We start from the raw sequence: 15,355 nt of genomic DNA, 5'->3' as shown, positions 1-15,355 counted from the left end.
GGGTGTGTGTGTGTGTGTGTGTGTGTGTGTGTGTGATTCTGAATGTAAAGCTATTTATGAAGCTATACAAAGCTCATTAAGATAAGATAAGATAATCCTTTATTTGTCCCACAACAGGGAAATATAATTATTAATTATAATCAATAATAGAATAGAATGGTGTATTTATTGTGGTTGGACCTTTATGCTATAGATATTCCTCCACAGCTTGTTAGTTAGCATCCTTTGTTTACCAGCGCTCTGACCCAGTTGCCTTATGAAACGGATGATGACACAAAAAGGAAACCTGATTCTTCCTCACAACATGGACTTTCTGCTTTGAATCCCTCACTTCTTGTTGGCTGAGCAGTTCCCCATCAGCTGGACCTCCTGATCATATGAACACACAGTATACAGACAGACAGGCTGGACTCAGATTAGAGTGTGTTCCATACCCATAAAGCAGGTAACCGTCAGGTGTAAACACAATCTGACAGATCAAACCCTCCCGACTCCTTCTCCCCTCTCTCCTTCTTCTTATTAAACTTATTTTGAATGGGGAGTTGCGACTGTCACACACGCAGCCCGGGAAGACGTGTGTGTGTGCGTGAGATCCAGGCACTATTTCAGCTCCTGGCAGCCTGACAACAGGAGACAAATTACAGGGAGCCGATCAACCCAGAGCAGCGTCTGGCTGTGTGTTTACGCACCAGCTTTATTAATGTGGCTGAATTTGTGTGAACTCTGTGTTTTGTAGGCTACTTTGTCAGGCCTGCATAGCTGCTCTGACATGCACACACACACACACACACACACACACACACACACACACACACACACACACTGTCCCGCTCCTCCTCCTTAAATCATGCTTCTGTTGCCGGCGCCGATACATTGTACCTTCTTATACGTGTATGTAGATTGTTATTGTGTTTTAAAATCTAGTAGATTAATAATTCAACCTTTTCTACAGTCCCATAGTTAATGTGACTTCTGTTAGTTGTGTAAACATTTGGATTGAGGGTTGTAGACATGCTCGTCTTCCTCTCAACAGGGCCTTTTTGTCTGCTAGTCATCAAACCTGTGGACAACAATTGCATCAAAGCCGCAAAACCGCCCATTTAGTTTCAACCGGAGGTTTTTACAAGAGAGACAAAGTGATGTTGTTCAACCACGCACGGCAAAACAATTTCCAGAGAGGAGAAAAATATTCCGCTCCGGGAAGAAGAGGGGATAGACAACAGAGATGAAGATTACAGGGCACCCAGAGACAGTGATTTAGATTGAGAGAAGGAGAAAGAGAAAGAGAGGGAGGAAGAGAGGATTCTCAGCCGGGAATTGGAACGATGGAGAGAATGATGGGGGCGGAGGGGATGGGGGTAAAAGAGAGAGAGAGGGAGAGCGAGTGTGGCCAGAGGCGAGTGTGAAGCACTGCAATAGAAGCGCAGGTAGAGAGGGAAGAGAGAGAGGAGGAGGAGAGGGGGGGGAGCAGAGGGAAGGAGGGAGTTTGTATTGCATTCCTGTTGCATCAGTTCAGAGTAACAAGATTTGGAGATGCAGGCTCAGACATACTAATAGGTTTTGCACTGACGTCCACTCCCCCCTCCACACACACACACACACACACACACACACACACACGCCATCCCCACACATCTATTTTTCCTCCCTGCTAGGCCCCCCTCCTCCTCCCCCTCACCCCACCCTGACATAATAGACACTTCTGCTCAGCAACATGGCTTGTTTGCCACTCGCATTTAGCCCCTGTTTGATACCTTCAGAGAGCGTGTGTGTGTGTGTGTGTGTGTGTGTGTGTGTGTGTGTGAAAGAGAGGGGAGACGGCAAAGAAGAAGGAGAAGAAATGAGTGACTGGCCTACGCATGCCGCTGTCAAGTCGATAGACCCAATAATCCCCCAAAGAAAGGCAGATAAAGACGTGACCTTGAGCCTCAGTGAATGAAGCCATCAGAGAGGAAATCAACACAAGCAAGGCCACCGTAAGAACGCAGCATAGCTCCGCCGCCGCTGCAAATCTCATTTAAAGGCACGCACGCTTTCACGAAACCGGACAGCGCGGCCTTTGGTCGGGCGCTTAAGTCGATGTGGGTTTCGCCCATTGTTTGTCTCCGTGTGAACACATGTTTTGTATTTTTTCACGGAAATGAATGAAAACCGCGACGCATGAATGAGATTCTATTTAAATGTTCCGGGTAAAGGAACGTCCAGTGTTTGCCCTTGCTTTAATCAGCTTTCAAAACAAAGGTTTACGCAGGATGCCCCCCCCCCCCACTCCCACACACACACACACACACACACACACACACACACAGACACTGATATCTGGTCAGTTTGCCATCCCAGCTCCTCCAGATGTGTTCAGGATGTTTGTTAGGTTGGAGGGGGGGGGGGGGACCGATCCCAGGCCTGTGCTGGAGGGCAGCTTTAAGAAAGAAAAATAAAGCAATCAACAAGAGCGGCGTTGCTGCTGTGTTGCAACATCCAGAGTATTTTTAGCCGAGGCCAGACACAAAAACAAACCCATCTAATTTTTCTCATGTCTGCCGTCGTCCGTTCCATAAATGCGTAAACATCTCCGACCATTAGCGCCTCTTCAAAGGCCTCATCAAGGGGGAGGGGCGGCGTTCTGTTTTCACACTTTCATGTAAGAATTACCCCGGCAACGTCCGATTAATACACAAAACAAGTCCCGTCGGTTGCTTACGCTCGGCTTTTAAGAGAAACAAAATAAGCGGAGAACTCAAATCCAGCTCGGCCCGGCTCGGCTCGGCTGGGATGAATGAATAAATGAGTGAAACACCTCCAACAGCTCCCTGCCGCTAATAAACAACAGCAGCAGCCTACCTCTGCTTTCTGTTTCATCTCACACACACCAAACACCAAACTGTTAAATTTAAATCCAGCCCGGGCTTGAATCCCCTAAGACGCCCGCCTTCCCCTCCGAGGACTTCGCCCCGTTTCTTCAATTCTCTCTCTTCTTTTTTTAGTCGAGTTCTTTCAGGTCGGAACGGCACCTTGTATATGTGCGTGTGTGTGTGTGTGTGTGTGTGTGTGAGGAAGACAGACGGGGAATCAATAATCAAAGCCGGGCGTCTTTATGCCCGAAGGCGAGTGGTTTCTCCCCTCTTCTGTCTGTGCTGAGGATCATTCATTCTGTATAAAAGGCATCGCTAATGCTTAGGCGTGCGGGCGATGAGAGGGAGGCCCGCGCTCGCCTCCTTTCTTCTCCGCGAGCTTTGAGACGAGCCCTGTTGTCTCGCCGTGTTGTGATGGGGGAAATCCAGCGGCACGAGAAAAAGAGAGTGAGCGGGGATGATACGCTTGCAAAGCATTGTGGGTTTTGTTAATTCGCTCTCACAGATTGGGAGGCGAGGGACCGCCGCAGGTGAAACAGGTAGGGCGTCAGATCTGTTGAAAGTGTAATCTGATAGAGTGTGTGTTCCTGATAAGAGCGCGGAGCGTTCGGAGGCGTGGGTAAACTGGCTGAGGGTGCGCTGGCGGGGAGGCAAACAAGAAGCCCTGCATACATCACCAATTAAAGAGTGATTAGCGGTAATGGGACGTATTGATTGTTGCAGAATGACGTAATGGCGGAGGATAATCCGGTTAGTATCACAGCACCGGGGGGAGAGGAGCTGAAGCTAACGTGGTTAAAGGCTACACAGGTTTGTTTGTTTGGAACGTCATGCTTGTGCTTGTGATGGAACTTCAACCGGAATCCATTTCCGTGAACACATCCTGGTTCTGATCAAACAGAGACGACCACGATGAGAACCTTTCCCCCTCGCCGTCCCCGTTTGGCTCCGCAAACGCTCAGCGCTTTCATTTCCGTGATCTGGAAACACATTAGCCCGCAGACGGTTGAGTGAGCCGTGACCTTTCGCAACTTCCAGGTCAGAGGTCAGTCGTAATCTGCCTATCACCATTCCTGTCATAACCCGTCTGACATTTTCCCCGGCTCTGACTCCAAATGTCAGCTCATAATCTGTGCGGGCGAGCGCTGCCGGGCCGCCGCTCTCTCGCCTCTCACCCGTACATTTTCCTCTCTACTCTGATACACACAGCCTTTGTCTCAATTCCAACATTTTACCGGTTTTATAAACAAGCCGGGTGTGGCTATAATATGGAAATGAACCAAACTACTCTCTGGGTTCCCGTTTCCATCCGGAGGTGAGCTGATTCTGAACAGCGAGGCCCGCGATCCCTGGCCGGTGTGAGATAGACGTGAAGTAAATGAGTATTGTTGCCGGTGTCCGCTTCCATTGGGCGGCGGCGCAGAGACGGAGGCAGGTCGTTTGGCGCCCGTGTCCCCCCTCGTAATGGGGAAATGGATTGGGAGAGAGAGGAGTGTCGGCCCTCATTTAGGCCTTGATGCCTCAATCTCTTTATTTATATTTCCTCCATATGCTCACTGCGGCCCGCCAAATGTATGCCACCGCCACCTCCCGTGTGTGTGAGTGTGTGTGTGTCTGTTTGATCTTTCAGGAGGCATCACACACGAGTAATCTTCAAGGAGACTCATTCAGCTTTCACATATACTATAGCTTCTATACATCCAGGGGGCGGTGGTGGTCAACCTGCAGTTCAATCTTTCTTTCTTTCATTCATTCATTGGGGAATTCATACGATGTTGTTGTTTGCTGAATATAGAGTATGTGACGTGTTGCGTGATCAGATTTTCAACAGGAAGTACACCAGGGGAGGAAATCCATGCATTGAATACAATCAGTGTGTACTATGCCGATTGTAATCTGATTAGAGCGTTCCTACGACGATTGATTGGTTTGAATCTAAGCTTTTAAATGTTGATGTATTTGGAGAGGAAGTTGAACCTCAGCACTCTCTGGATTATATTTGTGTTATTATTGCATCAGTATCAGTCAATCTCACACTTCCTTGGTTGAGCTCTGGCTCTTTTAGATGAGCGACTGAGCGACTGATCATTTTGCCGCTCGCTGATGTATTTTAACTTAAAAGCTAGCAGAGCCGGTTTCCTACCCGGAACCCAGCGATTCATTTGGAGAAGCATTACTTCCTGATTCCCCACGCAGCTCCTCTTTATCTAACAGACATCAGATATTGATTCCATTTACCTTCTCCTCTCTCTCCCCCCCTTCACTCTGATGTATTACATGAATTTGGGTCATGAAGTTTCCTGCAAATACAAAGATAAGTACGCTGACTTTCCCTGGCTTCATCCTCCACACGCCTGTTCCACTTCTTTCATCAGTCAACCAACACACCCACCTCTTGTCATTTACATGCCACGGCTGCCGGTGAGGCTTCTGACACGCTCGCTCGTTCACCTGAAGCGCTGTAAGGAGTGACAGATCCTCTTCAGCAGCCGTGCCGAACCGGCGATGAGGCGTTCAGGAGCTCTGCCGCCACGAGGCCCGAGCGTTACCCCATCTTCCAGGCCCCGGGGGCCCCCAGCAGAGGCACCGGCGTCCTCGGATTGCCGCTACGATCCCCCGCACGCCAGCCAGCCCACCACCGCCGCATCATCTCCCTACATATAGATGCCAAACGCGTCAAACCCCCCGCCAACGAGCGCCTCCCTTTAGATCCGCCGCCCTTTTTCCCTCCGTATATGTTGAAGGTGTGGAGGGAGCGCTCAATCGTTGTGACATATATAGGTCCTGTGTGTTTAATGGTGTGTGTGTGTGTGTAAGGAATGGTATGGGGGGGTGGAGGGGGGGTAAATGCGTTTGTGTCAATCACACAGACACACTCAGATTACCGTCACTTCCCCTCAATTACGCTTCATAACAAGAGAGGAGGAGAACGGAGAGGAGGAGAGGAAGAAACGTCTCAATTAGGGGAAAAGTCACAGATAAAGTTCAGCTTCTTCTCAAAGCTTCAAAGGAGAGAAATCATTTCATTTTCCGATGGTAGATTACTGTCACACACACACACACACACACGCGCGTCATCTCTGACTCCCTGGCTTCCAGCTGTTAATTCTGCTTTCTGCCGTGTAGGAGCCTGGATCTCCTCCTGCTCGGCCTACATCCTCTCCTCTGATCCATAATGTGACGTTATTGCATCATCTGTCCACCCAACACTTCTCAAACCCTTAGGCGCTCGTAACCCAAGTGACAGACGGCAACTGTGCGCGTGTGTGTGCGTTGCTATCCGTGCCCGTGTGTGTGTGTGTGTGTGTGTGTGTGTGTGTGTGTGTGTGTGTGTGTGTGTGTGTGTGTGAAGGCCCCTGTGTACAAGCTGAAATCGTGGCACAGGTTGTGTTTGAATTGATGGCGAATGGTTGTGCTTTTGCACGTCCATATGTTTCAACCCGCAGCTACATCCACCATCTGTCCCAGTATGATGCTAATTTAGCTCTCCTGTCATAATCCACTGTCTGCCTGTTTTCCCCGCCTGTGTCGACTCGCCTGCTTTGTTGCGGCGCTATATGCTGTAGCAGCGTTCCACACTTGTTTACCAGGCTACTTCCTGCCTCTGTACGCAGCGCTGGTGGATGTAAAGCGTTAGAGCCCGAGGGTGGTGTGTGTTTGTGTGTGTGTGTGTGTGTGTGTGTGTGTGTGTGTCATGGAGGGGAAGGTTCAGCAGCTCTTGTGGCTTGTCTGGAGCGTAGCCTGGGGAAGCGTGTCAGGATATTCTCTGGATAATCACTCAAAGCCTGTGTGTTTACCCACAACCTCTGAGAGGGAGGAGGGGGGGGGGGAAACCTGTTAGTGGACGTGGAATAGTTTAGTCTGCGAGGTCAAGAGGGGTGAAGGGTGAGGAAGTGTGTGCTGGTGAGGGTGTGTGTGTGAGCCAGGAGGAGTGCATGTCTCTGTGCCACTTAGCATGAAGATTAGGACGCGTCGGATCGGTTTGTCTCACGTGTGTGAGCCCGGATACACAACACGCAGGGCTAATGTGCGTGTCCTGACAGGATCCACCATCGGGTCAGCACCAGGGCTTCACCTGCAGGAAGTAGACTCAGATGTTTGCCTCTGGAGCTGCACAACCTTCTACAACTGGGGGGGAAATGCATCAGAATGTAAAGAATCTGTCTCAGAATATCGACTTTAACGCTCCTTAGACTACAATCTAATCCACATTTCTTTCTAGTCTGACCATAAGCACAGTACATGTTAGTGTGATTGAGACTCTGTGTGTGTGTGTGTGTGTGTTAGATAAGCCTCACACATCCATCCAACCCTCTCTTCCCTCCCCTGCTGATTCCTCCCGCTGCTTTCTGAATGGCTGTGGTCAATTTAAGACACATTAGGGACACAAGCAGAGACCCTGATAAGGAAACAAAGCATCAAATCACAGCCACGCTTGATGCGCCGCACGAGCCGCCGCAACGGCCAGCGTATCAATCCCGCCGCCCGCGCTCGCCGGGGCCGGCAGATTTCTGAAATGAAACCATTTTCTGAGATTTTCTGGAGGAAAAAACACTGAAGCACCGTGAAGCTCAGAGACGCTGGAGCTTAAATGATTTCTACACTCATCAGTCTGTCACACACACACACACACACACACACACACACACACACACACACACACACACACACACACACACACACACACACACACATCAGGCCGGTCAGTGTCCCAGAATAGCCTCCAGTTGTGTTACTACACCTCTCTGAGCTGCTTTGATTCCTGTGATTGCTTTTTATTCATAAATGTTCTGGATGTTGTGAATAAACAGCGATGTGCGGTTTGGGTGATTCAGCGCTCAGTCTTTCCGTTTTGCTGTGTAGGAGAACAAACGAAACACAAGGATGTCGGTCGGTGTTCTGGTCGGTGGTGTTTGCTGCGATGTTTGATGTTCTTCCCCCTCAACTGGTCCTGAGTCAACAGAGAGGAGGAACTGAGGAGTAGTTCCTGCTTCATTCATGCTAGAGTCCAGCTGCTACATGCTAAACAAAGGACAGTAACACAACACAACACACACTCAGGTCTGGAGTTACCTTAGGTGGCGAAACTTAGCCTGAACATTGAGACAGAGGAAGGAGAAGTGAAGGTGTAACTTCACCGTCTCTCTTCTCAGCGTTATGACTGCTGTGTGTGTTCGTGTGTTAATGTGTAATAAGTTGCGTTGTCTCTCTGATTTAACTTAATGTTCACGGGTCTTCAAATCTGTCAAACAAAGACGCACACACTCCACTCTGGCACCTGTATCAGTCATGTCTTACCCTTATTATCTAGTTTGACTCCAGTTAGATTAATATATGAGTTTGTTATGTTTGCTTTGACAGAAGCTCCTTCTTTACTTTTTACTCCTGCCAGTTTGTAAAAGCTGCTCTTTTAAATCCACCCAAACACTCGTGTAGTTTGATTGGAGAGTTGTGGTATCTAAAGGTTGTTTGCAGTCTGACAGAGCAAACACACACTCAGTATGAGGCTCAGCCTTCCAGAACATATTTTCCAACCTTTCCTTATTATCCTCCTTGATGAGCGTGGATCAGCTCACTGATCGTAGTTAAACTCGCCGTGTTTCCTCGGCGCGAGTCAACCATCTGTGTCACACCGCCGTCAGGGCTTTGCCTCTTACCTTAGGGGACAGATATTGGCGCGCCGCATCAAGAGGGCGAGATAATTAACGGTACGTTGTTTAGCTTAGTCCTCCCTGCCTGCCTGCCGCCCAGAGCCTTCGCAAAGCTGCCACGCCACCAAAGCTGCAATCAGAGAGTCACACACACACACACACACACACGCATGTACTGTACGTATGCTTGATGAGCGCGTTTGAAGGTAAAGATGGAGACATTCCTATGGGGGCGGGGGGGGGGCACGCCTACAGAGTGAGAGATTGAAAGAGACGGTATGTGATAAGGGGAGAAGAAAGATAAAGACAGGAGGAAGGAGGAATGGGTGATTGAGACAAACGGAGATGAGAAGAGAGTTAAGTGTGTCCTGTCTGATAAACAGGAACATGGCTCATCATTACAGCGAGCACCAGGGGAGCACTGTAGCCCATCTGCTAGATAATACATACTAATGCTCTCTCTCTACACACTGTACAGCCACCATCAAAGCCACAGGACACAGGCGGCGGCGGCAGCGGCGTGGCGTGTGTGCGCACTGTACGGCAACCACGCTCTGACATGCGAGAGGGCGGTGAATCAAAGCCGTTTCAAAGACTAATAACTGTGGTTAGCGAGAGATACCACAGCAAATAGATTCGTACGTGTTGACGTGACGGTGAGCGATGCAGATAAACGCACAAGTGAAAGCTCCCGGTCCGTCTGATTTAGAAACGTACTTTGCAGAATTAATTACCTTGGGTAGGAATGGAGGCCCGAGAGCTAAGTGGGAAGTAATTAGTTTTTGGAACGTATAGCGTCATCACTCATTTATTTCTGGCACGTAACTCCTGAACCGTGAGGCAAACAGGCAACTTTTTCCCTTCCTTTTCCTGGATTCCCTTGAAGCGAGATGAATCTGTATCAGCACCCCAGCACGCAGGGTTTTTGTCGTCTCCTGCAAAATTCAACCCGTCTTTGCTACATTTGAAACATTATTCCTGTAATTGGTTGCCAGATTCTTCAAGGCATGACCTATTTGCTGCAACCTGCCGTAACTCTTCGACGCCTTCGCCAGTTCAGGTTTATACGGAGCGAATTAATGCAATTATGGGACTTGGAAGTGTTGCGTAATCGCGAGCATGAGAAGCGCGCGCTAGACAAAGTGCCTGAATACATCGATTAACAATCTCTTGATCTGGCTCTGTTCTCTCTGTGAGTTGACATCAATCTATGCCCATTTCCATCTCATTAGGTGTTTCCAGGATGTTTTTAAAAGGAGATTCATTGCCTTAATCATGTAAACAACACAAAATTAGCTTCAAATTGCATTCCTATCCCTGCTTATAATGGTGTAACGATGGCAAGACACAGAATTCCACCTCCTCTCTCCTGAAGGGAAAGTTTGTGCCGTTTCCATGATTAATTGAGTTGAAATGACAAAGACACACACACACACACACACACACACACACACACACCTCCCCTCCCCTCTCTGTGTGTCGACATGCTTTTCTCTCCTCTCTCACATGTGGGCATTTCAAAAAGGCATAAACAAGTTCACCCTCTAACTCTTTCTACAACCAAGGTGGACGCTAACAACTGGAGGGCTTGTGACCTATAGGAGGCGCTGCAGCATCTGTCTTTCTTTACATTCACTGAATTATGGATCAAACAGTCCATCCTTCTACGCAGATGTGATATTTTACAGACAAAGAACACCGCAATCGCCACGACGACGACGCACTAAATTACAACGAGATCAGAACATTTCTCTTCTGCTTTGGCGCAGTTTTGTGCTCCGTTGGCGTTTTCTACTTCTCTTTGTGTTGACGTTGTCTAACATGAACCATATAGCCGGAGTTGGCCACCTGCTGTATGCTGCCATCCATCAAATGCTCGCCCAGAATCCTTTGTGTGTCTCTCTCGCTCTCGCTCCCTCGCTCTCTCCCTCTGTATGTGTGTGTGTGCGTGCGCTTTGTTGGCACAATCCAAATCGCATTTTTGGCTCCGGCACAGTTTGTCCTATTTCCCCCCCCCCCATCCCCTTTTCCTTTTCCTCATTAACAGAAAAACAAGTGTAAAAGATGGTCCGTCACACAGTTTAGTTTACAGTGTCAGGATGATTTCAAACAGGTTTAAATCCCCCAGCGCTTCAGTTTGACACCCACTCAGCCGTGCTATTGCCTTTGATTGTATTTTTCTTTTTTTTTTTTACTCGTGTGTGTGTGTGTGTGTGTGTGAGAGGGGTGTCAGCGGTGTAAACACTGCATGTCCCTGGTGTCTCTAGGTATTACACTGAAGCGCATCCATGCATACAGGCCTAGGAGGGGTCTCTCTTTCTGAATCAGTGGACAGGACCCGAGCGCGCCGCCGACCTTTTCAGCACGCATTAAAACGGGGTCACCTCACCGAGACGCAGGTCGGTGAGAGAGCGACACGGAGACAAACCGGAGAGAGAGGGAGAGGCAGAGATGTGGCTGGTTGTGTGTGTGTGTGTGTGTGTGCCCTCTTCACTCCACCTTGTGAGAATGTGCCCTTTCATCACTGTATCCCTGTGTGCATCTGTCCATATGTATTTATGTTCCTCTGCCCCACAGACCTCACACACACTGTAAGTAGGCCTGATATGCTGTCACTTACATTCGCCTGATTTGTATAGAAAGGCCACGTTTTCAAAGATCCGCCGCAACCTACCACGTCGGGATTAATCAGAGTCGGATATTCGGGTAAAGGAAAGCTGGGAGATGAGGGTGAAATGTTGAAGACAATGTCAGGACGTTGTCGTGCGTGCAGAGAAGAGCGTGTCCGTAGTTGTCATTTCTAATATTAACCTGTGTGTCCCAGTGTGTGTGTGTCCTGGTGCCACACGGGTCCTGGACTCCCTCATGAGCCTGGAGACGCATGCATGGGTGCTCCTCTTCTACCTCAGCAACAATCTGTACAAAAACCTCTCCCCTTATCCAACTTGCATGTGTGTGTCTGTGTGTGTATGTGTCTGTGTGTGTGTGTGTGTGTATCTGCGCGCACCCTCACGCGCACGAGTGCATGTGTGTCTCAGTGCATCAGACCGGTGAAGAGAAGAATAACCCAATTATAGAGACAGTCTGCCTCACAGACATACAGTATGTGCACTGATAGAAAGAGAGGTGTGCGTGTGTATTTGTGTCTCTGTGTGCGAGTGTGTGAGTGTGTGTTGCAAGGGCGGTTTGGTAGAAGAGACAAACAAAGACGAGCACAGCAAGCTAGAGTGATTTTTGATGAAAAAAAGTCGATGGGGGGGAGAAAGAAATGGGAAGAATAGAAGGAATAAATGCAGAAGGAACAAAGTGCCTGGGATGAAGGTGTGTGTGTGTTAAAAATACAACCACGCCTGGAAATGATAATGTGTGAGCAGAAGTCAAATATTGAGATATTTGGATTTATTAAAATGAAGAATCCAGAGGGTGGAACAGAGTCGCTCCCTCCCGCTCTGCAGTTTTTTGATGGGGGGAAAATAGAGGGGAATGTTGCCTGAACCTGACAATTTGGAGGATGTGGTTGCATAGCAACAGACAGCAGCCGAGTACCTAAAATGCAAAAAAAAAAAGAGAAAAAAAAAAAAGCGAGGCTATTTGGGCTGTTAAATATTCTGAGCTTGCCAGGGCAGCACTCACACACACACACACACGCTCACACACACACACTCACTCACATCCAAACCTGTTTCCATAGAAGCTGATTTGGAGAAACGCAGGCAAACACAAACCAACAGTTCATCTATGTTTTGCAACAGTGACTTTATTGACATTTTTATCTGTGGAATATCAAACATGGAAATGAATTCATCATTTATTTATACAGAAAGTGATTGCATCTATCGAACGTGGCCAGTTGCCTCTGATATAATATTCAGTCTGACAGAAAGATGAGTGTGTCCGCATCAAGCCACATATTTCATTGTCCACATAGGAGGCACATATTACATTCACATATTATCTAATAAGCCGTACACAATGGGAAATTAGCATTTGAAATGCCATTTGTGTGTTTGTGAGCTTATAACATGCGTCAGGGATCAAAGTCGAGGCATTTTGTCATAGTACAGATAAACACAAAGCAATTTCCCTTTGAATTTATTAACATTTCAGACGTGGATCCTCCCTGTGTGGACTCTGCTGCGTGTGCGTGTCTGCTGCGTGTGCGTGTGTGTGTGTGTGCATGTGTGTGTGTGTCCTGCATGTGGACGATTTCAATAAAGCAATAAGCTGGCGAAGTTGTTTTGTTGTCTATAATGTCAGCGGCGTGTGAAAGTGAAGATTACAGCAGAAGACAAGGAGGAGATCCCCCAGAGGACAAACTAGATTCTCCTTTTATTGAACATCAGCGCTATGCAGTGTCCATACATTACACCTGTACCTGAATAATACATCAAAAACAACCTCTATTTTTATTTATTTTGCTGCTTAATCTAGTTCACACTGGATCCATCCCAGCCCCGGCACAAATCAAAGGCTTCTGCTTCGACAAGCTTTTGCCAACTTTGCACACTCTCCTCTCTCTCTCTCTCTCTCTCTCTCTCTCTCTCTCTCTCTCTCTCTCTCTCTCTCTCTCTCTCTCTCTCTCCAGCTGCGGCGTTATTAGGCTCTTCCTCTTTGCACATGAATGGGACAGCGTTGCTCGGGGATATATTGTAAGTGACTGCCGTTGATCTCGCCACTAGTATTCCTTACAGAGCTGTGAATAATAGATAGGAGAGCTGACCAGAGATAATATGTGTCTCATGGAGGACGTAGCTCCTAGCGCAAACGCCGTCTGGGCCAAACGCTAACAAGCAGAAGAGGCTCGCTCTCTTTCATTCTTTCTTTCTTTCTCGACTCGTTTTATTTTTTTGCAAAGCCGCAGAATGTTCCTCATTCTGTTGCTTCTCATGCATTTATTAATAACGCCGTTCCTTTCAAAACAACTCCTCTGGATAAGATGGATAAGACATTCCTTTTATCATACACACACACAGGAACACACACGCACGCACGCGCGCACACACGCACATATACAGTACGTCTTCCTGACAGTGATGAGCTGTGAAATGGGATGGGAGGGCTGGAGTCAGGGTTTTGTAGCCTTTCAACACATAAATTTGGGTCACAGAATAGATTATCACCCCACACATGTCACTCTGACACTGACAGACACACACACACGCGCACACACACACACACACACACAACCCCACACCACTCATACATTACTCATGCTCCGCTCATGAAAATTAATGCACTGTTTAAATTGGTAAATGATCACTCTGTAGACTCGCATGTCCTTTTATATAAACACACACACACAGACACTCTTTCCTCCGTATGAATATTCAGCGTGTACTTATGTTTGTGTTCAGATCTTAAGGAATCGGAGAAAAGTTGGTGTTTGATTGCGTGTCGGGCTAATTGTTCTGACGTTCGGCGGCGCAGCAGCGTTAAAAGAGGAGACGGCTTGTTTTCCTCTCCACGCCGTGTCTGTCTGTGTGTGTGTGTGTGTGTGTGTGTGTGTGTGTGTGTGTGTGTGTGTGTGTGTCAGGGCCGGGGCCGTATCAAAAGGATCCTATAGGAAGCATAAGGCAGAGGCACTCCACTGTGAAGAGTGCGGCGCTGTGTTTGAAGTCAATGACAGCTTTTAGGGATTTTGGCGGGGAGCGGAGGCGCTCGGCTCTCCCGCTCTCACGCTCAGACGCCAGGCTCGTGGCGGCGTGTGAAGGTGACGAGAGGAGGAAGAACAAAAACCTAAATCTCCTCAGAAGCTGGAGGAGGTGGAAGAATGTGTGTCAGTGGATCAGAAGGATCAATGTAGCCGTGCTGGAGTGAAGGTGTTTGAATGTTAAATGACTTTGAAAGGTTGTAATTCTCAACGGGACGTTTGTATCGTATAGTTACTACGACGCACCCAGCGCCTCTCATCATCGCCTCACACTTTACTCTCGTCACAACTTTACAAAGTCAGTATGTGAAGCTGTGGTGGTAAAGTGCTGTTTGCACCCGGGGCACACACCTCCTCGCTCCCGTCAGGATCCGGCTCTCACACGTGTTTGCTGAGCCAAAAATCACCTTTTGTTGTTGCCCTTTCACTCTTTTCTACCATCTGCAGCTCACAGGCCTCAGAGAGAGAGAGGGAGAGAGAGAGAGAGAGAGACTGCTTCCTCCTCTTTGTGTCATCGCGGGATTCCTGTGAAATCCAAGTTACACGTGGCTCACATGAGAGCGCATCAACACATCACGCCTTCCCCTCCAGTGTTAGCACCTTCGCTACACAGAATCCTATAGGAAGTGACTCCTTTACAAAACAAATGATAGCACTTAAGATTGGCATTCAGACGTGTGCATTAATCTACCAGCCGACCAATCAGAAGGGAGCTGGCAGCGTTTTAACTTTGAATCATGAAACACACACACACACACACACACACACACACACACACACACACACACACACACAGAAGTGCAGAGAGGCTGTCAGACATGTGTGTCTCATGCTGCAGCCTGGTAGTTTATTAATTTCATACCTGTAGTCCATTAAAGGAGAAGAGGAAGTGTGTGAGGACGCAATCTCTGCTCATTGGCCAGAAAAGTCAGGGGGCGGGTCCAAGAAAATCAAAACAGGGTTCATTTAAAAGTCATAATTATGAGATAAGAAATCAAAATTATGAGATTGAGAAGTCATGATTATTAGATAAAAGTCACAACATTGAGATAAGTCATAGTTTTCACTTTCCTATCTCAAAAATTTGACTTTTTATCTTTTAATTATGAATGTTTTTGGTCATAATTGTGACTTTTATCTGATAATAATGATTTTTTGTATCACATCTCATCTCCTAGTCTTCTCATAGCTGTGGTGTTAGT

The 15,355-nt window shown here is 47.8% G+C and overlaps 1 protein-coding gene across 1 annotated transcript in view; it reads left to right on the top strand.

The window, feature by feature from the left end:
- LOC143008252 (transcription factor E2F3-like) overlaps nucleotides 1-15,355 on the top strand; it is a 104,093-nt gene that overhangs the window by 79,144 nt on the left and 9,594 nt on the right. The window lies entirely within an intron of this gene.

This window comes from Genypterus blacodes, unplaced genomic scaffold (assembly GCF_046128005.1).
Source record: "Genypterus blacodes isolate CSIRO-AG114 ecotype Tasmania unplaced genomic scaffold, CSIRO-AGI_Gbla_v1 ptg000100l_1, whole genome shotgun sequence".
NCBI classification, from domain to species: Eukaryota; Metazoa; Chordata; class Actinopteri; order Ophidiiformes; family Ophidiidae; genus Genypterus; species Genypterus blacodes.
Note: the sequence above shows the minus strand (reverse complement) of the source record. Positions and strands in the feature narration are given on the sequence as shown.